This window comes from Hyla sarda, unplaced genomic scaffold (assembly GCF_029499605.1).
Source record: "Hyla sarda isolate aHylSar1 unplaced genomic scaffold, aHylSar1.hap1 scaffold_733, whole genome shotgun sequence".
NCBI lineage: Eukaryota > Metazoa > Chordata > Amphibia > Anura > Hylidae > Hyla > Hyla sarda.
This window is the reverse complement of record NW_026610755.1, coordinates 149,882-175,831: the sequence shown is the minus strand read 5'-3', so window position 1 is coordinate 175,831 and position 25,950 is coordinate 149,882. Positions and strand designations below refer to the sequence as shown.

At 45.1% G+C, this 25,950-nt stretch overlaps 8 non-coding genes and 2 pseudogenes across 8 annotated transcripts; all 10 read left to right on the top strand.

Annotated features, from left to right (window-relative positions):
- Positions 1 to 1,123: 1,123 nt before the first annotated feature.
- Positions 1,124 to 1,316, top strand: LOC130344765 (U2 spliceosomal RNA). Its single transcript, XR_008883604.1, has one exon. It is a non-coding gene; the product is annotated as a U2 spliceosomal RNA (small nuclear RNA).
- Positions 1,317 to 3,429: 2,113 nt separating this feature from the next.
- Positions 3,430 to 3,621, top strand: LOC130344750 (U2 spliceosomal RNA). The gene has a single exon (XR_008883590.1). It is a non-coding gene; the product is annotated as a U2 spliceosomal RNA (small nuclear RNA).
- Positions 3,622 to 5,717: 2,096 nt separating this feature from the next.
- On the top strand, positions 5,718 to 5,910 carry LOC130344763 (U2 spliceosomal RNA). Its single transcript, XR_008883602.1, has one exon. It is a non-coding gene; the product is annotated as a U2 spliceosomal RNA (small nuclear RNA).
- Positions 5,911 to 8,021: 2,111 nt separating this feature from the next.
- Positions 8,022 to 8,212, top strand: LOC130344749 (U2 spliceosomal RNA). Its single transcript, XR_008883589.1, has one exon. It is a non-coding gene; the product is annotated as a U2 spliceosomal RNA (small nuclear RNA).
- Positions 8,213 to 10,302: 2,090 nt separating this feature from the next.
- LOC130344752 (U2 spliceosomal RNA) lies at positions 10,303 to 10,493 on the top strand. The gene has a single exon (XR_008883591.1). It is a non-coding gene; the product is annotated as a U2 spliceosomal RNA (small nuclear RNA).
- Positions 10,494 to 12,600: 2,107 nt separating this feature from the next.
- LOC130344748 (U2 spliceosomal RNA) lies at positions 12,601 to 12,791 on the top strand. The gene has a single exon (XR_008883588.1). It is a non-coding gene; the product is annotated as a U2 spliceosomal RNA (small nuclear RNA).
- Positions 12,792 to 14,876: 2,085 nt separating this feature from the next.
- LOC130344753 (U2 spliceosomal RNA) lies at positions 14,877 to 15,067 on the top strand. Its single transcript, XR_008883592.1, has one exon. It is a non-coding gene; the product is annotated as a U2 spliceosomal RNA (small nuclear RNA).
- Positions 15,068 to 17,152: 2,085 nt separating this feature from the next.
- LOC130344721 (U2 spliceosomal RNA) lies at positions 17,153 to 17,285 on the top strand (annotated as a pseudogene).
- Positions 17,286 to 22,311: 5,026 nt separating this feature from the next.
- LOC130344693 (U2 spliceosomal RNA) lies at positions 22,312 to 22,515 on the top strand (annotated as a pseudogene).
- A 2,101-nt stretch (positions 22,516 to 24,616) lies between these two features.
- LOC130344755 (U2 spliceosomal RNA) lies at positions 24,617 to 24,807 on the top strand. The gene has a single exon (XR_008883594.1). It is a non-coding gene; the product is annotated as a U2 spliceosomal RNA (small nuclear RNA).
- Positions 24,808 to 25,950: the final 1,143 nt, after the last annotated feature.

The following is a 25,950-nucleotide window of genomic DNA, read 5'->3' as shown; positions in this document are numbered from 1 at the left end:
GTGTCTCCATCTGCTGGCGGTATTGAATAAGCATTGCTGCACTGATGGGGTATGCATTAGACGAAAAAAAAGAAGAAAAAGAAGAATAATACGCCCAGAAAAGAGGCGAAAAGGAGAAAAAACGTAAAAAAAAGTGAAAAAAAAGTAAGAGGAAGAGAAGGGAAAAAAAAGGTGGAAAATGGGTTTAAAAGTGATTTCGGCGGAGAAATATATATATATATATATATATATATATATATTATATATACGCGCACACACACACATATATATAAACGTATTCTCCGTTGAGATATTGCAGCCGCTGCTGTGTCCAGGCCCAGGAGCCTTAGCACTGTGCTGTGATGTCACTCAATACCACTGACATCACTAGGTGTAAACAACATCTCTCCTTTGCTGTGTATGTGACTATGGAGCTGTTTGGTGATGTCGTCTATTATGGCCTTCATAGAAGCAACAGGAGATTGTTGCATCCATCTAGAACCCTCAGAACTACAGTGCTATGATGTCACTCACTTCCACAGGCCTTGCAGAGTGTAAACAACAACAACCCAGCTTTGTTGTGTATGTAACCATAGGGATTTGTGATGTCACCTAGAACCTTCACAGCAGCGACAGCTTTATGAGGAGCATCAGCACTGCTCTGCCTGAGCAGAACCATCACCGCCATAGGTTTGTCAAATAACCCGGGTTTAACCCACACAGGTAAGTCCAATGGGGTGCAGGCATGTCCTCTATGCTTACAGCTTCCCGTGGGTGTTGGTTTGATACCGTTTGGGGACAGCCAAGGAGGCATCTGCAGGCAACAAAGGTAGGTGTGTGCTTGTGTGTGTGTTTCCTATGCAGATCCTAAGCCCAGTGTCACATGCAAGTAGGAGGAGTAAGAAGGGTTCCTGGCAAATCCGGGTTATGGATTGCATTTAAAAAGGCCCCGTGGGAGTGCAATGGGCCCCCTGTCTTGCTGCTTAGCAATAATGGTATGGGTTTAGGTTCTGCTGTGTGTACTGGTGGTTGACTGCCCCCCAGCCCAGAGTGTGCATGGAAAATTGTCTGGCAGCCTCCCTGACAGCAAGCAGTGATAGTGCCCATGAAGGGCACCTTGTTGGGCCCCGCCCCTTTCACGGTTATCGCTTCTCGGCCTTTTGGCTAAGATCAAGTGTAGTAATCTGTTCTTATCAGTTTAATATCTGATACGTCCCCTATCTGGGGGACCATATATTAAATGGATTTTTGAGAACGGGGGCCGATTTCGAAGCTTGCTTCCGTCGCCCTATGCATTGACCCGATATGGCAGTATCTTCGGGTACAGTGCACCACCCCCCTTACAGGGTTAAAAAGAAAGATTCCTACTTTCATTGCTACCTGCTTGCTGGCTAGCCAGCTAGCCAGCCCTGTGGGCCTTGCTGCTGCTGCAGCCAAAAAACAAAAGGTGGTGCTGCTGCTGCTTCTGCTGCTTCTGCTTCTGCTTGTGTCTGGCCGCTGTTGGAGCGTCCAGGCACAGGACTTCTGCTGCTGCTGACTAAATGGCCTCCTTAATTGGATCATTTGAGTAGCCAGCACACCTGTGCAGGTAGGGCATGACATGATAGGCAGCTGCCTTGATAGCGGGTGGGTGCTGAATGTTCCTAATTGACAAAATAAGATTAATGCTTATGAAGAAATATAAAAATCTCATCCCTTCCCCAATATCGCGCCACACCCCTACCCCTTAATTCCCTGGTTGAACTTGATGGGACATATGTCTTTTTTCGACCGTACTAACTATGTAACTATGTAACATAACATTGGGGGGGGGGGGGGGTCTCCTGGCTGTTCACACAGGTGTGTCATTGCTGTACATTGACCATGCATTGCTTCTGTGGTATTGCAAAGGCAAAGACAAATGCTTCCAGCCATCCATTGCACTAATGGATTGGTCATCAGCTGGCTGTCTATGTCCCGCATCAATATAGACCAAAGTACAGAGGGTTAGGCTATGCTATTGTGCACCTACCTGATGCATCAGAAGGTGCGAGGCCCTTGCTAAATTCTGTGCACAGACTTTGAGATCTATACTTTAGACTGTATCTAAACCTGCTCCAACATGGACTGACATTCTGGCCTACTTTCAGCCGATGCGACTTGTCTGTCGCTGAACAGTCGCTTTTTTATGTATTCAGCACCTATGTATAATGTTGTAAAAATGCTCTAGAAGCTAAAGTCGCAGAAATGTCACACATATTTGGCCTGCAACTTTCTGTGCGACAAATTCAGACAGGAAAAATCAGTATAAATCCTTAGAAAATTATCCCCCCAGTGTCTCCATCTGCTGGCGGTATTGAATAAGCATTGCTGCACTGATGGGGTATGCATTAGACGAAAAAAAAAGAAGAAAAAGAAGAATAATACGCCCAGAAAAGAGGCGAAAAGGAGAAAAACGTAAAAAAACGTGAAAAAAAAGTAAGAGGAAGAGAAGGGAAAAAAAGGTGGAAATGGGTTTAAAAGTGATTTTCGGCGGAGAAATATATATATATATATATATATATATATATATATATATATATATATATACGCGCACACACACACAATATATATAAACATATTCTCCGTTGAGATATTGCAGCCGCTGCTGTGTCCAGGCCCAGGAGCCTTAGCACTGTGCTGTGATGTCACTCAATACCACTGACATCACTAGGTGTAAACAACATCTCTCCTTTGCTGTGTATGTGGACTATGGAGCTGTTTGGTGATGTCGTCTATTATGGCCTTCATAGAAGCAACAGGAGATTGTTGCATCCATCTAGAACCCTCAGAAACTACAGTGCTATGATGTCACTCACTTCCACAGGCCTTGCAGAGTGTAAACAACAACAACCCAGCTTTGTTGTGTATGTAACCATAGGGATTTGTGATGTCACCTAGAACCTTCACAGCAGCGACAGCTTTATGAGGAGCATCAGCACTGCTCTGCCTGAGCAGAAACCATCACCGCCATAGGTTGTCAAATAACCCGGGTTTAACCCACACAGGTAAGTCCAATGGGGTGCAGGCATGGTCCTCTATGCTTACAGCTTCCCGTGGGTGTTTGGTTTGATACCGTTTGGGGACAGCCAAGGAGGCATCTGCAGGCAACAAAGGTAGGTGTGTGCTTGTGTGTGTGTTTCCTATGCAGATCCTAAGCCCAGTGTCACATGCAAGTAGGAGGAGTAAGAAGGGTTCCTGGCAAATCCGGGGTTATGGATTGCATTTAAAAAGGCCCCGTGGGAGTGCAATGGGCCCCCTGTCTTGCTGCTTAGCAATAATGGTATGGGTTTTAGGTTCTGCTGTGTGTACTGGTGGTTGACTGCCCCCCAGCCCAGAGTGTGCATGGAAAATTGTCTGGCAGCCTCCCTGACAGCAAGCAGTGATAGTGCCCATGAAGGGCACCTTGTTGGGCCCGCCCCTTTCACGGTTATCGCTTCTCGGCCTTTTGGCTAAGATCAAGTGTAGTATCTGTTCTTATCAGTTTAATATCTGATACGTCCCCTATCTGGGGACCATATATTAAATGGATTTTTTGAGAACGGGGGCCGATTTCGAAGCTTGCTTCCGTCGCCCTATGCATTGACCCGATATGGCAGTATCTTCGGGTACAGTGCACCACCCCCTTACAGGGTTAAAAAGAAAGATTCCTACTTTCATTGCTACCTGCTTGCTGGCTAGCCAGCTAGCCAGCCCTGTGGGCCTTGCTGCTGCTGCAGCCAAAAAACAAAAGGTGGTGCTTCTGCTGCTTCTGCTTTCTGCTTGTGTCTGGCCGCTGTTGGAGCGTCCAGGGCACAGGACTTCTGCTGCTGCTGACTAAATGGCCTCCTTAATTGGATCATTTGAGTAGCCAGCACACCTGTGCAGGTAGGGCATGACATGATAGGCAGCTGCCTTGATAGCGGGTGGGTGCTGAATGTTCCTAATTGACAAAATAAGATTAATGCTTATGAAGAAATATAAAATCTCATCCCTTCCCCAATATCGCGCCACACCCCTACCCCTTAATTCCCTGGTTGAAACTTGATGGACATATGTCTTTTTTCGACCGTACTAACTATGTAACTATGTAACATAACATGGGGGGGGGGGGGGGGTCTCCTGGCTGTTCACACAGGTGTGTCATTGCTGTACATTGACCATGCATTGCTTCTGTGGTATTGCAAAGGCAAAGACAAATGCTTCCAGCCATCCATTGCACTAATGGATTGGTCATCAGCTGGCTGTCTATGTCCCGCATCAATATAGACCAAAGTACAGAGGGTTAGGCTATGCTATTGTGCACCTACCTGATGCATCAGAAGGTGCGAGGCCCTTGCTAAATTCTGTGCACAGACTTTGAGATCTATACTTTAGACTGTATCTAAAACCTGCTCCAACATGGACTGACATTCTGGCCTACTTTCAGCCGATGCGACTTGTCTGTCGCTGAACAGTCGCTTTTTATGTATTCAGCACCTATGTATAATGTTGTTAAAAATGCTCTAGAAGCTAAAGTCGCAGATATGTCACACATATTTGGCCTGCAACTTTTCTGTGCGACAAATTCAGACAGGAAAAATCAGTATAAATCCTTCGAAAATTATCCCCCAGTGTCTCCATCTGCTGGCGGTATTGAATAAGCATTGCTGCACTGATGGGGTATGCATTAGACGAAAAAAAAAGAAGAAAAAGAAGAATAATACGCCCAGAAAAGAGGCGAAAAGGAGAAAAACGTAAAAAAAACGTGAAAAAAAAGTAAGAGGAAGAGAAGGGAAAAAAAAGGTGGAAATGGGTTTAAAAGTGATTTCGGCGGAGAAATATATATATATATATATATATATATATATATATATATATATATACGCGCACACACACACATATATATAAACGTATTCTCCGTTGAGATATTGCAGCCGCTGCTGTGTCCAGGCCCAGGAGCCTTAGCACTGTGCTGTGATGTCACTCAATACCACTGACATCACTAGGTGTAAACAACATCTCTCCTTTGCTGTGTATGTGACTATGGAGCTGTTTGGTGATGTCGTCTATTATGGCCTTCATAGAAGCAACAGGAGATTGTTGCATCCATCTAGAACCCTCAGAACTACAGTGCTATGATGTCACTCACTTCCACAGGCCTTGCAGAGTGTAAACAACAACAACCCAGCTTTGTTGTGTATGTAACCATAGGGATTTTGTGATGTCACCTAGAACCTTCACAGCAGCGACAGCTTTATGAGGAGCATCAGCACTGCTCTGCCTGAGCAGAACCATCACCGCCATAGGTTGTCAAATAACCCGGGTTTAACCCACACAGGTAAGTCCAATGGGGTGCAGGGCATGTCCTCTATGCTTACAGCTTCCGTGGGTGTTGGTTTGATACCGTTTGGGGACAGCCAAGGAGGCATCTGCAGGCAACAAAGGTAGGTGTGTGCTTGTGTGTGTGTTTCCTATGCAGATCCTAAGGCCCAGTGTCACATGCAAGTAGGAGGAGTAAGAAGGGTTCCTGGCAAATCCGGGTTATGGATTGCATTTAAAAAGGCCCCGTGGGAGTGCAATGGGCCCCTGTCTTGCTGCTTAGCAATAATGGTATGGGTTTAGGTTCTGCTGTGTGTACTGGTGGTTGACTGCCCCCCAGCCCAGAGTGTGCATGGAAAATTGTCCTGGCAGCCTCCCTGACAGCAAGCAGTGATAGTGCCCATGAAGGGCACCTTGTTGGGCCCGCCCCTTTCACGGTTATCGCTTCTCGGCCCTTTTGGCTAAGATCAAGTGTAGTATCTGTTCTTATCAGTTTAATATCTGATACGTCCCCTATCTGGGGACCATATATTAAATGGATTTTTGAGAACGGGGGGCCGATTTCGAAGCTTGCTTCCGTCGCCCTATGCATTGACCCGATATGGCAGTATCTTCGGGTACAGTGCACCACCCCCTTACAGGGTTAAAAAGAAAGATTCCTACTTTCATTGCTACCTGCTTGCTGGCTAGCCAGCTAGCCAGCCCTGTGGGCCTTGCTGCTGCTGCAGCCAAAAAACAAAAGGTGGTGCTGCTGCTGCTTCTGCTGCTTCTGCTTCTGCTTGTGTCTGGCCGCTGGTTGGAGCGTCCAGGCACAGGACTTCTGCTGCTGCTGACTAAATGGCCTCCTTAATTGGATCATTTGAGTAGCCAGCACACCTGTGCAGGTAGGGGCATGACATGATAGGCAGCTGCCTTGATAGCGGGTGGGTGCTGAATGTTCCTAATTGACAAAATAAGATTAATGCTTATGAAGAAATATAAAATCTCATCCCTTCCCCAATATCGCGCCACACCCCTACCCCTTAATTCCCTGGTTGAACTTGATGGACATATGTCTTTTTTCGACCGTACTAACTATGTTACTATGTAACATAACATGGGGGGGGGGGGGGGGGGTCTCCTGGCTGTTCACACAGGTGTGTCATTGCTGTACATTGACCATGCATTGCTTCTGTGGTATTGCAAAGGCAAAGACAAATGCTTCCAGCCATCCATTGCACTAATGGATTGGTCATCAGCTGGCTGTCTATGTCCCGCATCAATATAGACCAAAGTACAGAGGGTTAGGCTATGCTATTGTGCACCTACCTGATGCATCAGAAGGTGCGAGGCCCTTGCTAAATTCTGTGCACAGACTTTGAGATCTATACTTTAGACTGTATCTAAACCTGCTCCAACATGGACTGACATTCTGGCCTACTTTCAGCCGATGCGACTTGTCTGTCGCTGAACAGTCGCTTTTTATGTATTCAGCACCTATGTATAATGTTGTAAAAAATGCTCTAGAAGCTAAAGTCGCAGAAATGTCACACATATTTGGCCTGCAACTTTCTGTGCGACAAATTCAGACAGGAAAAATCAGTATAAATCCTTAGAAAATTTATCCCCCAGTGTCTCCATCTGCTGGCGGTATTGAATAAGCATTGCTGCACTGATGGGGTATGCATTAGACGAAAAAAAAAGAAGAAAAAGAAGAATAATACGCCCAGAAAAGAGGCGAAAAGGAGAAAAACGTAAAAAAAACGTGAAAAAAAAGCAAGAGGAAGAGAAGGGAAAAAAAAGGTGGAAATGGGTTTTAAAAGTGATTTCGGCGGAGAAATATATATATATATATATATATATATATATATATATATATATATATATACGCGCACACACACACACATATATATATAAACGTATTCTCCGTTGAGATATTGCAGCCGCTGCTGTGTCCAGGCCCAGGAGCCTTAGCACTGTGCTGTGATGTCACTCAATACCACTGACATCACTAGGTGTAAACAACATCTCTCCTTTGCTGTGTATGTGACTATGGAGCTGTTTGGTGATGTCGTCTATTATGGCCTTCATAGAAGCAACAGGAGATTGTTGCATCCATCTAGAACCCTCAGAACTACAGTGCTATGATGTCACTCACTTCCACAGGCCTTGCAGAGTGTAAACAACAACAACCCAGCTTTGTTGTGTATGTAACCATAGGGATTTGTGATGTCACCTAGAACCTTCACAGCAGCGACAGCTTTATGAGGAGCATCAGCACTGCTCTGCCTGAGCAGAACCATCACCGCCATAGGTTGTCAAATAACCCGGGTTTAACCCACACAGGTAAGTCCAATGGGGTGCAGGCATGTCCTCTATGCTTACAGCTTCCCGTGGGTGTTGGTTTGATACCGTTTGGGGACAGCCAAGGAGGCATCTGCAGGCAACAAAGGTAGGTGTGTGCTTGTGTGTGTGTTTCCTATGCAGATCCTAAGCCCAGTGTCACATGCAAGTAGGAGGAGTAAGAAGGGTTCCTGGCAAATCCGGGTTATGGATTGCATTTAAAAAGGCCCCGTGGGAGTGCAATGGGCCCCTGTCTTGCTGCTTAGCAATAATGGTATGGGTTTAGGTTCTGCTGTGTGTACTGGTGGTTGACTGCCCCCCAGCCCAGAGTGTGCATGGAAAATTGTCTGGCAGCCTCCCTGACAGCAAGCAGTGATAGTTCCCATGAAGGGCACCTTGTTGGGCCCGCCCCTTTCACGGTTATCGCTTCTCGGCCTTTTGGCTAAGATCAAGTGTAGTATCTGTTCTTATCAGTTTAATATCTGATACGTCCCCTATCTGGGGACCATATATTAAATGGATTTTTGAGAACGGGGGCCGATTTCGAAGCTTGCTTCCGTCGCCCTATGCATTGACCCGATATGGCAGTATCTTCGGGTACAGTGCACCACCCCCTTACAGGGTTAAAAAGAAAGATTCCTACTTTCATTGCTACCTGCTTGCTGGCTAGCCAGCTAGCCAGCCCTGTGGGCCTTGCTGCTGCTGCAGCCAAAAAACAAAAGGTGGTGCTGCTGCTGCTTCTGCTGCTTCTGCTTCTGCTTGTGTCTGGCCGCTGTTGGAGCGTCCCGGCACAGGACTTCTGCTGCTGCTGACTAAATGGCCTCCTTAATTGGATCATTTGAGTAGCCAGCACACCTGTGCAGGTAGGGCATGACATGATAGGCAGCTGCCTTGATAGCGGGTGGGTGCTGAATGTTCCTAATTGACAAAATAAGATTAATGCTTATGAAGAAATATAAAATCTCATCCCTTCCCCAATATCGCGCCACACCCCTACCCCTTAATTCCCTGGTTGAACTTGATGGACATATGTCTTTTTTCGACCGTACTAACTATGTAACTATGTAACATAACATGGGGGGGGGGGGGGGTCTCCTGGCTGTTCACACAGGTGTGTCATTGCTGTACATTGACCATGCATTGCTTCTGTGGTATTGCAAAGGCAAAGACAAATGCTTCCAACCATCCATTGCACTAATGGATTGGTCATCAGCTGGCTGTCTATGTCCCGCATCAATATAGACCAAAGTACAGAGGGTTAGGCTATGCTATTGTGCACCTACCTGATGCATCAGAAGGTGCGAGGCCCTTGCTAAATTCTGTGCACAGACTTTGAGATCTATACTTTAGACTGTATCTAAACCTGCTCCAACATGGACTGACATTCTGGCCTACTTTCAGCCGATGCGACTTGTCTGTCGCTGAACAGTCGCTTTTTATGTATTCAGCACCTATGTATAATGTTGTAAAAATGCTCTAGAAGCTAAAGTCGCAGAAATGTCACACATATTTGGCCTGCAACTTTCTGTGCGACAAATTCAGACAGGAAAAATCAGTATAAATCCTTAGAAAATTATCCCCCAGTGTCTCCATCTGCTGGCGGTATTGAATAAGCATTGCTGCACTGATGGGGTATGCATTAGACGAAAAAAAAGAAGAAAAAGAAGAATAATACGCCCAGAAAAGAGGCGAAAAGGAGAAAAACGTAAAAAAACGTGAAAAAAAAGCAAGAGGAAGAGAAGGGAAAAAAAGGTGGAAATGGGTTTAAAAGTGATTTCGGCGGAGAAATATATATATATATATATATATATATATATATATATATATATACGCGCACACACACACATATATATAAACGTATTCTCCGTTGAGATATTGCAGCCGCTGCTGTGTCCAGGCCCAGGAGCCTTAGCACTGTGCTGTGATGTCACTCAATACCACTGACATCACTAGGTGTAAACAACATCTCTCCTTTGCTGTGTATGTGACTATGGAGCTGTTTGGTGATGTCGTCTATTATGGCCTTCATAGAAGCAACAGGAGATTGTTGCATCCATCTAGAACCCTCAGAACTACAGTGCTATGATGTCACTCACTTCCACAGGCCTTGCAGAGTGTAAACAACAACAACCCAGCTTTGTTGTGTATGTAACCATAGGGATTTGTGATGTCACCTAGAACCTTCACAGCAGCGACAGCTTTATGAGGAGCATCAGCACTGCTCTGCCTGAGCAGAACCATCACCGCCATAGGTTGTCAAATAACCCGGGTTTAACCCACACAGGTAAGTCCAATGGGGTGCAGGCATGTCCTCTATGCTTACAGCTTCCCGTGGGTGTTGGTTTGATACCGTTTGGGGACAGCCAAGGAGGCATCTGCAGGCAACAAAGGTAGGTGTGTGCTTGTGTGTGTGTTTCCTATGCAGATCCTAAGCCCAGTGTCACATGCAAGTAGGAGGAGTAAGAAGGGTTCCTGGCAAATCCGGGTTATGGATTGCATTTAAAAAGGCCCCGTGGGAGTGCAATGGGCCCCTGTCTTGCTGCTTAGCAATAATGGTATGGGTTTAGGTTCTGCTGTGTGTACTGGTGGTTGACTGCCCCCCAGCCCAGAGTGTGCATGGAAAATTGTCTGGCAGCCTCCCTGACAGCAAGCAGTGATAGTGCCCATGAAGGGCACCTTGTTGGGCCCGCCCCTTTCACGGTTATCGCTTCTAGGCCTTTTGGCTAAGATCAAGTGTAGTATCTGTTCTTATCAGTTTAATATCTGATACGTCCCCTATCTGGGGACCATATATTAAATGGATTTTTGAGAACGGGGGCCGATTTCGAAGCTTGCTTCCGTCGCCCTATGCATTGACCCGATATGGCAGTATCTTCGGGTACAGTGCACCACCCCCTTACAGGGTTAAAAAGAAAGATTCCTACTTTCATTGCTACCTGCTTGCTGGCTAGCCAGCTAGCCAGCCCTGTGGGCCTTGCTGCTGCTGCAGCCAAAAAACAAAAGGTGGTGCTGCTGCTGCTTCTGCTGCTTCTGCTGCTTCTGCTTCTGCTTGTGTCTGGCCGCTGTTGGAGCGTCCAGGCACAGGACTTCTGCTGCTGCTGACTAAATGGCCTCCTTAATTGGATCATTTGAGTAGCCAGCACACCTGTGCAGGTAGGGCATGACATGATAGGCAGCTGCCTTGATAGCGGGTGGGTGCTGAATGTTCCTAATTGACAAAATAAGATTAATGCCTTATGAAGAAATATAAAATCTCATCCCTTCCCCAATATCGCGCCACACCCCTACCCCTTAATTCCCTGGTTGAACTTGATGGACATATGTCTTTTTTCGACCGTACTAACTATGTAACTATGTAACATAACATGGGGGGGGGGGGGGGGGGTCTCCTGGCTGTTCACACAGGTGTGTCATTGCTGTACATTGACCATGCATTGCTTCTGTGGTATTGCAAAGGCAAAGACAAATGCTTCCAGCCATCCATTGCACTAATGGATTGGTCATCAGCTGGCTGTCTATGTCCCGCATCAATATAGACCAAAGTACAGAGGGTTAGGCTATGCTATTGTGCACCTACCTGATGCATCAGAAGGTGCGAGGCCCTTGCTAAATTCTGTGCACAGACTTTGAGATCTATACTTTAGACTGTATCTAAACCTGCTCCAACATGGACTGACATTCTGGCCTACTTTCAGCCGATGCGACTTGTCTGTCGCTGAACAGTCGCTTTTTATGTATTCAGCACCTATGTATAATGTTGTAAAAATGCTCTAGAAGCTAAAGTCGCAGAAATGTCACACATATTTGGCCTGCAACTTTCTGTGCGACAAATTCAGACAGGAAAAATCAGTATAAATCCTTAGAAAATTATCCCCCAGTGTCTCCATCTGCTGGCGGTATTGAATAAGCATTGCTGCACTGATGGGGTATGCATTAGACGAAAAAAAAGAAGAAAAAGAAGAATAATACGCCCAGAAAAGAGGCGAAAAGGAGAAAAACGTAAAAAAACGTGAAAAAAAAGTAAGAGGAAGAGAAGGGAAAAAAAGGTGGAAATGGGTTTAAAAGTGATTTCGGCGGAGAAATATATATATATATATATATATATATATATATATATATATATATACGCGCACACACACACATATATATATAAACGTATTCTCCGTTGAGATATTGCAGCCGCTGCTGTGTCCAGGCCCAGGAGCCTTAGCACTGTGCTGTGATGTCACTCAATACCACTGACATCACTAGGTGTAAACAACATCTCTCCTTTGCTGTGTATGTGACTATGGAGCTGTTTGGTGATGTCGTCTATTATGGCCTTCATAGAAGCAACAGGAGATTGTTGCATCCATCTAGAACCCTCAGAACTACAGTGCTATGATGTCACTCACTTCCACAGGCCTTGCAGAGTGTAAACAACAACAACCCAGCTTTGTTGTGTATGTAACCATAGGGATTTGTGATGTCACCTAGAACCTTCACAGCAGCGACAGCTTTATGAGGAGCATCAGCACTGCTCTGCCTGAGCAGAACCATCACCGCCATAGGTTGTCAAATAACCCGGGTTTAACCCACACAGGTAAGTCCAATGGGGTGCAGGCATGTCCTCTATGCTTACAGCTTCCCGTGGGTGTTGGTTTGATACCGTTTGGGGACAGCCAAGGAGGCATCTGCAGGCAACAAAGGTAGGTGTGTGCTTGTGTGTGTGTTTCCTATGCAGATCCTAAGCCCAGTGTCACATGCAAGTAGGAGGAGTAAGAAGGGTTCCTGGCAAATCCGGGTTATGGATTGCATTTAAAAAGGCCCCGTGGGAGTGCAATGGGCCCCTGTCTTGCTGCTTAGCAATAATGGTATGGGTTTAGGTTCTGCTGTGTGTACTGGTGGTTGACTGCCCCCCAGCCCAGAGTGTGCATGGAAAATTGTCTGGCAGCCTCCCTGACAGCAAGCAGTGATAGTGCCCATGAAGGGCACCTTGTTGGGCCCGCCCCTTTCACGGTTATCGCTTCTCGGCCTTTTGGCTAAGATCAAGTGTAGTATCTGTTCTTATCAGTTTAATATCTGATACGTCCCCTATCTGGGGACCATATATTAAATGGATTTTTGAGAACGGGGGCCGATTTCGAAGCTTGCTTCCGTCGCCCTATGCATTGACCCGATATGGCAGTATCTTCGGGTACAGTGCACCACCCCCTTACAGGGTTAAAAAGAAAGATTCCTACTTTCATTGCTACCTGCTTGCTGGCTAGCCAGCTAGCCAGCCCTGTGGGCCTTGCTGCTGCTGCAGCCAAAAAACAAAAGGTGGTGCTGCTGCTGCTTCTGCTGCTTCTGCTTCTGCTTGTGTCTGGCCGCTGTTGGAGCGTCCAGGCACAGGACTTCTGCTGCTGCTGACTAAATGGCCTCCTTAATTGGATCATTTGAGTAGCCAGCACACCTGTGCAGGTAGGGCATGACATGATAGGCAGCTGCCTTGATAGCGGGTGGGTGCTGAATGTTCCTAATTGACAAAATAAGATTAATGCTTATGAAGAAATATAAAATCTCATCCCTTCCCCAATATCGCGCCACACCCCTACCCCTTAATTCCCTGGTTGAACTTGATGGACATATGTCTTTTTTCGACCGTACTAACTATGTAACTATGTAACATAACATGGGGGGGGGGTCTCCTGGCTGTTCACACAGGTGTGTCATTGCTGTACATTGACCATGCATTGCTTCTGTGGTATTGCAAAGGCAAAGACAAATGCTTCCAGCCATCCATTGCACTAATGGATTGGTCATCAGCTGGCTGTCTATGTCCCGCATCAATATAGACCAAAGTACAGAGGGTTAGGCTATGCTATTGTGCACCTACCTGATGCATCAGAAGGTGCGAGGCCCTTGCTAAATTCTGTGCACAGACTTTGAGATCTATACTTTAGACTGTATCTAAACCTGCTCCAACATGGACTGACATTCTGGCCTACTTTCAGCCGATGCGACTTGTCTGTCGCTGAACAGTCGCTTTTTATGTATTCAGCACCTATGTATAATGTTGTAAAAATGCTCTAGAAGCTAAAGTCGCAGAAATGTCACACATATTTGGCCTGCAACTTTCTGTGCGACAAATTCAGACAGGAAAAATCAGTATAAATCCTTAGAAAATTATCCCCCAGTGTCTCCATCTGCTGGCGGTATTGAATAAGCATTGCTGCACTGATGGGGTATGCATTAGACGAAAAAAAAGAAGAAAAAGAAGAATAATACGCCCAGAAAATAGGCGAAAAGGAGAAAAACGTAAAAAAACGTGAAAAAAAAGTAAGAGGAAGAGAAGGGAAAAAAAGGTGGAAATGGGTTTAAAAGTGATTTCGGCGGAGAAATATATATATATATATATATATATATATATATATATATATATACGCGCACACACACACATATATATAAACGTATTCTCCGTTGAGATATTGCAGCCGCTGCTGTGTCCAGGCCCAGGAGCCTTAGCACTGTGCTGTGATGTCACTCAATACCACTGACATCACTAGGTGTAAACAACATCTCTCCTTTGCTGTGTATGTGACTATGGAGCTGTTTGGTGATGTCGTCTATTATGGCCTTCATAGAAGCAACAGGAGATTGTTGCATCCATCTAGAACCCTCAGAACTACAGTGCTATGATGTCACTCACTTCCACAGGCCTTGCAGAGTGTAAACAACAACAACCCAGCTTTGTTGTGTATGTAACCATAGGGATTTGTGATGTCACCTAGAACCTTCACAGCAGCGACAGCTTTATGAGGAGCATCAGCACTGCTCTGCCTGAGCAGAACCATCACCGCCATAGGTTGTCAAATAACCCGGGTTTAACCCACACAGGTAAGTCCAATGGGGTGCAGGCATGTCCTCTATGCTTACAGCTTCCCGTGGGTGTTGGTTTGATACCGTTTGGGGACAGCCAAGGAGGCATCTGCAGGCAACAAAGGTAGGTGTGTGCTTGTGTGTGTGTTTCCTATGCAGATCCTAAGCCCAGTGTCACATGCAAGTAGGAGGAGTAAGAAGGGTTCCTGGCAAATCCGGGTTATGGATTGCATTTAAAAAGGCCCCGTGGGAGTGCAATGGGCCCCTGTCTTGCTGCTTAGCAATAATGGTATGGGTTTAGGTTCTGCTGTGTGTACTGGTGGTTGACTGCCCCCCAGCCCAGAGTGTGCATGGAAAATTGTCTGGCAGCCTCCCTGACAGCAAGCAGTGATAGTGCCCATGAAGGGCACCTTGTTGGGCCCGCCCCTTTCACGGTTATCGCTTCTCGGCCTTTTGGCTAAGATCAAGTGTAGTATCTGTTCTTATCAGTTTAATATCTGATACGTCCCCTATCTGGGGACCATATATTAAATGGATTTTTGAGAACGGGGGCCGATTTCGAAGCTTGCTTCCGTCGCCCTATGCATTGACCTGATATGGCAGTATCTTCGGGTACAGTGCACCACCCCCTTACAGGGTTAAAAAGAAAGATTCCTACTTTCATTGCTACCTGCTTGCTGGCTAGCCAGCTAGCCAGCCCTGTGGGCCTTGCTGCTGCTGCAGCCAAAAAACAAAAGGTGGTGCTGCTGCTGCTTCTGCTGCTTCTGCTTCTGCTTGTGTCTGGCCGCTGTTGGAGCGTCCAGGCACAGGACTTCTGCTGCTGCTGACTAAATGGCCTCCTTAATTGGATCATTTGAGTAGCCAGCACACCTGTGCAGGTAGGGCATGACATGATAGGCAGCTGCCTTGATAGCGGGTGGGTGCTGAATGTTCCTAATTGACAAAATAAGATTAATGCTTATGAAGAAATATAAAATCTCATCCCTTCCCCAATATCGCGCCACACCCCTACCCCTTAATTCCCTGGTTGAACTTGATGGACATATGTCTTTTTTCGACCGTACTAACTATGTAACTATGTAACATAACATGGGGGGGGGGGGTCTCCTGGCTGTTCACACAGGTGTGTCATTGCTGTACATTGACCATGCATTGCTTCTGTGGTATTGCAAAGGCAAAGACAAATGCTTCCAGCCATCCATTGCACTAATGGATTGGTCATCAGCTGGCTGTCTATGTCCCGCATCAATATAGACCAAAGTACAGAGGGTTAGGCTATGCTATTGTGCACCTACCTGATGCATCAGAAGGTGCGAGGCCCTTGCTAAATTCTGTGCACAGACTTTGAGATCTATACTTTAGACTGTATCTAAACCTGCTCCAACATGGACTGACATTCTGGCCTACTTTCAGCCGATGCGACTTGTCTGTCGCTGAACAGTCGCTTTTTATGTATTCAGCACCTATGTATAATGTTGTAAAAATGCTCTAGAAGCTAAAGTCGCAGAAATGTCACACATATTTGGCCTGCAACTTTCTGTGCGACAAATTCAGACAGGAAAAATCAGTATAAATCCTTAGAAAATTATCCCCCAGTGTCTCCATCTGCTGGCGGTATTGAATAAGCATTGCTGCACTGATGGGGTATGCATTAGACGAAAAAAAAGAAGAAAAAGAAGAATAATACGCCCAGAAAAGAGGCGAAAAGGAGAAAAACGTAAAAAAACGTGAAAAAAAAGTAAGAGGAAGAGAAGGGAAAAAAAGGTGGAAATGGGTTTAAAAGTGATTTCGGCGGAGAAATATATATATATATATATATATATATATATATATATATACGCGCACACACACACATATATATATAAACGTATTCTCCGTTGAGATATTGCAGCCGCTGCTGTGTCCAGGCCCAGGAGCCTTAGCACTGTGCTGTGATGTCACTCAATACCACTGACATCACTAGGTGTAAACAACATCTCTCCTTTGCTGTGTATGTGACTATGGAGCTGTTTGGTGATGTCGTCTATTATGGCCTTCATAGAAGCAACAGGAGATTGTTGCATCCATCTAGAACCCTCAGAACTACAGTGCTATGATGTCACTCACTTCCACAGGCCTTGCAGAGTGTAAACAACAACAACCCAGCTTTGTTGTGTATGTAACCATAGGGATTTGTGATGTCACCTAGAACCTTCACAGCAGCGACAGCTTTATGAGGAGCATCAGCACTGCTCTGCCTGAGCAGAACCATCACCGCCATAGGTTGTCAAATAACCCGGGTTTAACCCACACAGGTAAGTCCAATGGGGTGCAGGCATGTCCTCTATGCTTACAGCTTCCCGTGGGTGTTGGTTTGATACCGTTTGGGGACAGCCAAGGAGGCATCTGCAGGCAACAAAGGTAGGTGTGTGCTTGTGTGTGTGTTTCCTATGCAGATCCTAAGCCCAGTGTCACATGCAAGTAGGAGGAGTAAGAAGGGTTCCTGGCAAATCCGGGTTATGGATTGCATTTAAAAAGGCCCCGTGGGAGTGCAATGGGCCCCTGTCTTGCTGCTTAGCAATAATGGTATGGGTTTAGGTTCTGCTGTGTGTACTGGTGGTTGACTGCCCCCCAGCCCAGAGTGTGCATGGAAAATTGTCTGGCAGCCTCCCTGACAGCAAGCAGTGATAGTGCCCATGAAGGGCACCTTGTTGGGCCCGCCCCTTTCACGGTTATCGCTTCTCGGCCTTTTGGCTAAGATCAAGTGTAGTAATACAGGAGATCTGGTCAGAAGGTACTCGGGTACCCCTCTCCTCGGCCTTGTGGGATCGCCCAGGTTTATTGCCTGGGCTTCACCCACTTGTTGCTATTGGGGAGAGGGCCTAGTCCCAGGGTAACGAGTAGCGATCGCCTCTCAAGACCTTCGGGTGGAGAGAGGTTAGAACCATGGATGATGATCCGGATCCAGGTTCTGTGCCGGCATACGCAAGGATCAAAAACACCGTGAGAGTCATTCTCACGGATGATACCAAAAGGGCGGACGATTTGAAATTCGTAGTAGAGGACGTGCTCGGAGGAGTTTTCGGAATACAGAAGGGCGAGATATTGGCAATCCAGGACTACCCGAAGCGTAAAATTTTTGATGTGACGTTCACACAAAATGGCATCCACAGAGATTTTGTTACCAGAGCTGCTGCGAGTAAAGACAAAAAGCTTCAGGGTGTCCGGATTATTGAGCACGTTCTAGACGATATTAAGCTGGTGGTAGTAAAGATGTATTCCCCTTTCGCCAACCTACACGATGTTGAGTTGTTTTTACAAGTCTATTTTAGTAAGGTTGAGTGCAGAGGAAAAATCATGAACAGCTGTGGCATCTGGACATCTAAGTGGAGATTTCAGGTTACATGCAAAAAAGATGACAGATTGCCAGGGGGAATACAACTACCACCAGCTCGTTTTAAAATAAATAATATGTGTGGCGACCTCTTTTATGCGGGGATGCCAAGCTACTGCAGGAAGTGTCACAGATATGGACACACAAAAGAAAACTGTGAAAGCACATGCAAAAAATGTGGTAGCACACAGCACGAGACAGAAAAATGCACAAGAGGAGGGAGGTGCAATTTCTGTCAACAATTCGGTCACCTTTTCTCCTCTTGTCCCCACAGACATAGGACGGAGCAGCAGTGGCAACCCTGGAGGCAGCAAGGACATCAACCGGGACACCAGCCGAGGCAAGCAGAGCCAGTGATTACCCCCCCACAAGAGGTAAGCAGTGAGATGGAGAAGGAGAAAGACCCCCCTCAGGCAAAAGGAGGGGACCCTAAAGAGCAGAGGATGGCCAAAAAACGTGCAAGTGGTGGAAAAACTGGCCCCCAGGAGCATGCTGGGTTAAGAGAGGAGCGAACGGCGGCCGAATCCGCTCCTCAGCAACCTCTGGCTCAGGGTCCCCCTGAGAGCGATGATCCGGGTGGAGAGGTGAAGGTTAAAAGGCGGAGGGGCTCCAGAAGACTCTATTCGGAGGCGGTCCAGGGGGAGCCGATGGAAGTACCTGCGGATGCAGGGAACCCAAGTGACGTTCCTCCACAGGTCCCCATAGGGGATACCCCCCCTCCTCCCTGCCAGGAGGAGGTTTCAGGGGTGACCGTCTCTGAGGTACCAGAGACGGAACTAAGTGAACACCCGACCCCTATGGAGGGGCAAGAGGTGGAAGAACCCAATGAGTCTGGAGCCCTGATTGCCAGGATGCCCGAGAACAACTATGCCTCAATCATGATGGAGGAGGGGGGTCGGCTGAGTGATGGTGCCTCCTCTCCTGCTTCCTCTATGCGTACAGTTGAGTCAGATTTTGGGGGGTATGAGGCTTCGGAGGGGGAATCAGAGGTGTAAGACGTTTTCTTGTACATTCCCATGGCTGAGTTGTCCGGTCTGTCCTTGAACGTGAGAAGTGTGAGCGCCAGAGTAAGAAGGGTTGCCCTATTTAATTACTTGTCGGTTTTTGCTGCTTCCGTCCTTTTCCTGCAGGAATGTGGCATCCCGCACAGATTAAATTATAAAGAATATGAAGATGATTGGGTGCACGGTCCATCAGTCTGGTCTGGATCAAATGAGTCCAGATCAGCAGGGGTCGCCATACTTTTTAAAGGGAACGTTTTAATTGAGAGTTTTAACGAAATTTTACCAGGCAGAATTTTATTGGTCAACGCTTTTATTAATGGTATTAAATGGCAGTTTTTAAATTTTTATGGTTCTCCTGATAAGAATGAAAGAATAAAAATGTTGAAGATTTTACCCCTTTTTATTAACAGTTCTAGTCCTCTTGTTTTATCAGGTGATTTTAATTGTATTTTAAGGGGAGAACGCCGTTTTTCGAACGCAGTGAGTAGGAACTATGATAAGACGTCTTTTATGTTAAAAAACTTGATTTTAGATTTTAATCTCACTGATGTTTTTAAAAAATGTAATTTTAACGTACCAGAGGAAGACGGTGTTACCTGGAGCAATGCAAGCTGTAGCTCCAGGATAGATTTTATTTTTTGTTCTTATCAAGTACTGCCTTTTAACTGTGATCTTTTTACCAATGTTTTTTCTGACCATAAATTATTGTATTTTAAAGTTAAAAGTGATTTTAAGAAGAGAACTGGTAGGAATGCCTGGAAGTTAAACGTGTCCCTTTTAGAAGATCCGCAGGTTTTATCAGATTTTATCACCTTTTACAAGGAATGCAGACGAGTAAAAGACCCCAACACTCCCACCAGTATCTGGTGGGAAAAAATGAAACTAAAAATAAAAGAATTTTTTATCCGTGTTGGGGTTAGGAAAGCTAAAGAAAAACGTGAATTTTATAATATCCTAAATACTCGTCTGCAAACCCTGTACAAATTCAGAGCACATGGGATGGAGGTGGAGAAGGAGGTACATGATCTTAAAAAAGAAATAACTAAGTGCCTGGAGCAGAAAGGAAAATAAATTATCTTTAGGTCTCGAATACAGCATCTTGAGGAAAACGAGACCTGCTCCAGGTATTTTTTTAAGAAAATACATGAAAATAGAAGGTTAATAGAAAACATTGAAGGAGTGAATGATGTACAGGGTATTTTAAAAAAGGTGCAAGAGTTTTATGCGGATCTTTTTAATGTAAAACACATTGATGAATGTTTTATGAATGACTCGTTAAAGGAGATCACCAATTTTTTAGATCCTGTCTCACAGTCTTTTTTATTGCAGAATATTTCAGAGCAGGAGATTTTAGAGACCGTCAAGAGTTTTAAAACAGGTAAAGTGCCTGGGCCGGATGGTATACCCATTGAATTTTATGTTACTTTTTATGGTATTTTAAAAGAAGATTTGTTCTCCCTTTTTACGGAAGTCTTTAAGTCTAAAATCCTCCCAGGCTCATGGAAGAAGGGTGATGTCTCCCTGCTATTCAAAAAGGGAGACCGGTCGGAACTCAAAAACTGGAGACCAATCACCCTTCTGAACTGCGACTATAAAATAATGGCGAAACTGTGTGCTAACCGCTTAAAGAACGTAATCCATAAAATAATTCATACAAACCAAGTCTGTGGGGTGCCTGGGAGGAGTTTATGGGAGAACCTAAACCTTTTAAAGGATGTAATTAGCGACACCAAATTAAGAAAAGGAAAGCTGGCGGTTTTATCCATAGATTTTGAAAAAGCTTTCGACAGGGTGTCACATTTTTATCTTTTTAAGGTTTTAGAGAAAATGGGTATACCTGATGGCTTTTTATTGTCTCTTAGAGCTTTTTATGATAACTGTACTAGTAAAATTTTAGTAAATGGTTTTAAGACACAGGGCGTGATTTTAAATTCCGGAGTGAAGCAGGGGTGTCCCTTGTCCCCACTACTCTTCATTTGCACAATAGAGCCTCTTTTATGTACAATACGAAAGGATAAGCAGATCCATGGAGTCCCCCTGCCAGGAGGAGGGGGACTAGAGGCGACGGTAGTGGGGTACATGGACGATGTTGCGGTGTTTTGCAGGGACACCCCATCGCTTCAGAAGACGCTAAAACAGATTCAATATTTTAATTGTGCCTCCGGTTTTAAAGTCAATTTTAACAAAAGTAACATTTTAAACATAGGCGGAATGCCTTTGTATGATGTGCCCGTCCCTGTGTCTGAGTCGGTGCAGATTTTAGGTGTCTCCTTTGACGAGTCTAATAATGGTTTTAATAGCTGGGACTTGGTGGCTCAAAAAATAAATAAGAAAATATGTATGTGGAACATGCGAGAACTTACAATGGAAGGGAAGGTTTTAATTACAAAAATGGTGCTTTTACCTATTTTATTGTATTTAAGTCTGGTTTTCCCACCCCCCGAAATGGTTCTAAAGAAAATAACAAAAGCTTGTTTTACTTTCTTTTGGAGTTCTAAGAGCGAAAAATTAAAGAGACAAATTGTGATAAAACCGAACTCCAGGGGCGGTAAGGATTTTCCAGATTTTAAAGCTTTCCTTTTAATAAAGTTTTTTAGCATGTGTTTTACTACTGTTTTTAAAGATAGCTACTGGTCTTATTTTGTTCGTTTTAATACTGGTTATTTTATGCGGAGGAACGGCTGGTTTTCTACAGTTTTAAGTTGCCCTTATTCTTTGAATTTACCCCCTCAATACATGATTTTAGGAAAAATTTTAAACTTATATAATTTTAAAGGTAAAAGTGTTCAGGATCTGTGCAATAGCAAAAAACTACTAAAGGAAATAAAAGAAACCAGTACCGTGACTCCCATCAAAAATTTTAACGAACAGAAGTGTATACAGATTTGGAAGATGTTGAGTATTAATTATCTTTTTAATTCACAGAAGGACCTGGCCTGGAGCTGCGCACACGAGTGTCTTCCATGCCGGGCATTCCAGCACCGAAGAGGATTATCCAACTCTGCAACCTGCCCGAGGGAGGGATGCCGACAAGAGGAGACCGTGCACCATCTAATATGGACTTGTTTTTACTCGCAGAAAATATGGACAAAGATACTCCCTCTGGTAAAAAGGATAACTGGACTAAAAGACTTAAATATTGCAGTGGTTTTTTATGGTTGCCTGGAATGCCCAACACGGACTCAAGAGACTATTGCATGGAAGATCATAAACTGTGTGAAGGCAGCTCTGTGGAAGGCCAGGAATATTTTATTGTTCAAGCATGAGGTTTTATCTGTGAAGGACATTTTATCTATCTGTTTTTATGAAATGTACCAGTACTATCTTTTAGACAAGAAGAGATTTCCGCTTTTATCTAGAAAATGGTTTTTAAAAGAATGGAATTCTATCTTGTAAAGCCACCAAGTGCCCATTTTATGTTTTAATATGTTGTAAATATGTTATTTATATGTAACTGTATTTATTGACATATTTGCACAACTTTGTTAACATTATTTAATTTTTAATAAAGTTGCCCCCGTAAGGGTAGTCAAGTTAAAAAAAAAATCTGTTCTTATCAGTTTAATATCTGATACGTCCCCTAACTGGGGACCATATATTAAATGGATTTTTGAGAACGGGGGCCGATTTCGAAGCTTGCTTCCGTCGCCCTATGCATTGACCTGATATGGCAGTATCTTCGGGTACAGTGCACCACCCCCTTACAGGGTTAAAAAGAAAGATTCCTACTTTCATTGCTACCTGCTTGCTGGCTAGCCAGCTAGCCAGCCCTGTGGGCCTTGCTGCTGCTGCAGCCAAAAAACAAAAGGTGGTGCTGCTGCTGCTTCTGCTGCTTCTGCTTCTGCTTGTGTCTGGCCGCTGTTGGAGCGTCCAGGCACAGGACTTCTGCTGCTGCTGACTAAATGGCCTCCTTAATTGGATCATTTGAGTAGCCAGCACACCTGTGCAGGTAGGGCATGACATGATAGGCAGCTGCCTTGATAGCGGGTGGGTGCTGAATGTTCCTAATTGACAAAATAAGATTAATGCTTATGAAGAAATATAAAATCTCATCCCTTCCCCAATATCGCGCCACACCCCTACCCCTTAATTCCCTGGTTGAACTTGATGGACATATGTCTTTTTTCGACCGTACTAACTATGTAACTATGTAACATAACATGGGGGGGGGGGGGGGGGGTCTCCTGGCTGTTCACACAGGTGTGTCATTGCTGTACATTGACCATGCATTGCTTCTGTGGTATTGCAAAGGCAAAGACAAATGCTTCCAGCCATCCATTGCACTAATGGATTGGTCATCAGCTGGCTGTCTATGTCCCGCATCAATATAGACCAAAGTACAGAGGGTTAGGCTATGCTATTGTGCACCTACCTGATGCATCAGAAGGTGCGAGGCCCTTGCTAAATTCTGTGCACAGACTTTGAGATCTATACTTTAGACTGTATCTAAACCTGCTCCAACATGGACTGACATTCTGGCCTACTTTCAGCCGATGCGACTTGTCTGTCGCTGAACAGTCGCTTTTTATGTATTCAGCACCTATGTATAATGTTGTAAAAATGCTCTAGAAGCTAAAGTCGCAGAAATGTCACACATATTTGGCCTGCAACTTTCTGTGCGACAAATTCAGACAGGAAAAATCAGTATAAATCCTTAGAAAATTATCCCCCAGTGTCTCCATCTGCTGGCGGTATTGAATAAGCATTGCTGCACTGATGGGGTATGCATTAGACGAAAAAAAAGAAGAAAAAGAAGAATAATACACCCAGAAAAGAGGCGAAAAGGAGAAAAACGTAAAAAAACGTGAAAAAAAAGTAAGAGGAAGAGAAGGGAAAAAAAGGTGGAAATGGGTTTAAAAGTGATTTCGGCGGAGAAATATATATATATATATATATATATATATATATATATATATATATATATACGCGCACACACACACGTATATATATAAACGTATTCTCCGTTGAGATATTGCAGCCGCTGCTGTGTCCAGGCCCAGGAGCCTTAGCACTGTGCTGTGATGTCACTCAATACCACTGACATCACTAGGTGTAAACAACATCTCTCCTTTGCTGTGTATGTGACTATGGAGCTGTTTGGTGATGTCGTCTATTATGGCCTTCATAGAAGCAACAGGAGATTGTTGCATCCATCTAGAACCCTCAGAACTACAGTGCTATGATGTCACTCACTTCCACAGGCCTTGCAGAGTGTAAACAACAACAACCCAGCTTTGTTGTGTATGTAACCATAGGGATTTGTGATGTCACCTAGAACCTTCACAGCAGCGACAGCTTTATGAGGAGCATCAGCACTGCTCTGCCTGAGCAGAACCATCACCGCCATAGGTTGTCAAATAACCCGGGTTTAACCCACACAGGTAAGTCCAATGGGGTGCAGGCATGTCCTCTATGCTTACAGCTTCCCGTGGGTGTTGGTTTGATACCGTTTGGGGACAGCCAAGGAGGCATCTGCAGGCAACAAAGGTAGGTGTGTGCTTGTGTGTGTGTTTCCTATGCAGATCCTAAGCCCAGTGTCACATGCAAGTAGGAGGAGTAAGAAGGGTTCCTGGCAAATCCGGGTTATGGATTGCATTTAAAAAGGCCCCGTGGGAGTGCAATGGGCCCCTGTCTTGCTGCTTAGCAATAATGGTATGGGTTTAGGTTCTGCTGTGTGTACTGGTGGTTGACTGCCCCCCAGCCCAGAGTGTGCATGGAAAATTGTCTGGCAGCCTCCCTGACAGCAAGCAGTGATAGTGCCCATGAAGGGCACCTTGTTGGGCCCGCCCCTTTCACGGTTATCGCTTCTCGGCCTTTTGGCTAAGATCAAGTGTAGTATCTGTTCTTATCAGTTTAATATCTGATACGTCCCCTAACTGGGGACCATATATTAAATGGATTTTTGAGAACGGGGGCCGATTTCGAAGCTTGCTTCCGTCGCCCTATGCATTGACCTGATATGGCAGTATCTTCGGGTACAGTGCACCACCCCCTTACAGGGTTAAAAAGAAAGATTCCTACTTTCATTGCTACCTGCTTGCTGGCTAGCCAGCTAGCCAGCTAGCCAGCCCTGTGGGCCTTGCTGCTGCTGCAGCCAAAAAACAAAAGGTGGTGCTGCTGCTGCTTCTGCTGCTTCTGCTTCTGCTTGTGTCTGGCCGCTGTTGGAGCGTCCAGGCACAGGACTTCTGCTGCTGCTGACTAAATGGCCTCCTTAATTGGATCATTTGAGTAGCCAGCACACCTGTGCAGGTAGGGCATGACATGATAGGCAGCTGCCTTGATAGCGGGTGGGTGCTGAATGTTCCTAATTGACAAAATAAGATTAATGCTTATGAAGAAATATAAAATCTCATCCCTTCCCCAATATCGCGCCACACCCCTACCCCTTAATTCCCTGGTTGAACTTGATGGACATATGTCTTTTTTCGACCGTACTAACTATGTAACTATGTAACATAACATGGGGGGGGGGGGGGGGGTCTCCTGGCTGTTCACACAGGTGTGTCATTGCTGTACATTGACCATGCATTGCTTCTGTGGTATTGCAAAGGCAAAGACAAATGCTTCCAGCCATCCATTGCACTAATGGATTGGTCATCAGCTGGCTGTCTATGTCCCGCATCAATATAGACCAAAGTACAGAGGGTTAGGCTATGCTATTGTGCACCTACCTGATGCATCAGAAGGTGCGAGGCCCTTGCTAAATTCTGTGCACAGACTTTGAGATCTATACTTTAGACTGTATCTAAACCTGCTCCAACATGGACTGACATTCTGGCCTACTTTCAGCCGATGCGACTTGTCTGTCGCTGAACAGTCGCTTTTTATGTATTCAGCACCTATGTATAATGTTGTAAAAATGCTCTAGAAGCTAAAGTCGCAGAAATGTCACACATATTTGGCCTGCAACTTTCTGTGCGACAAATTCAGACAGGAAAAATCAGTATAAATCCTTAGAAAATTATCCCCCAGTGTCTCCATCTGCTGGCGGTATTGAATAAGCATTGCTGCACTGATGGGGTATGCATTAGACGAAAAAAAAGAAGAAAAAGAAGAATAATACGCCCAGAAAAGAGGCGAAAAGGAGAAAAACGTAAAAAAACGTGAAAAAAAAGTAAGAGGAAGAGAAGGGAA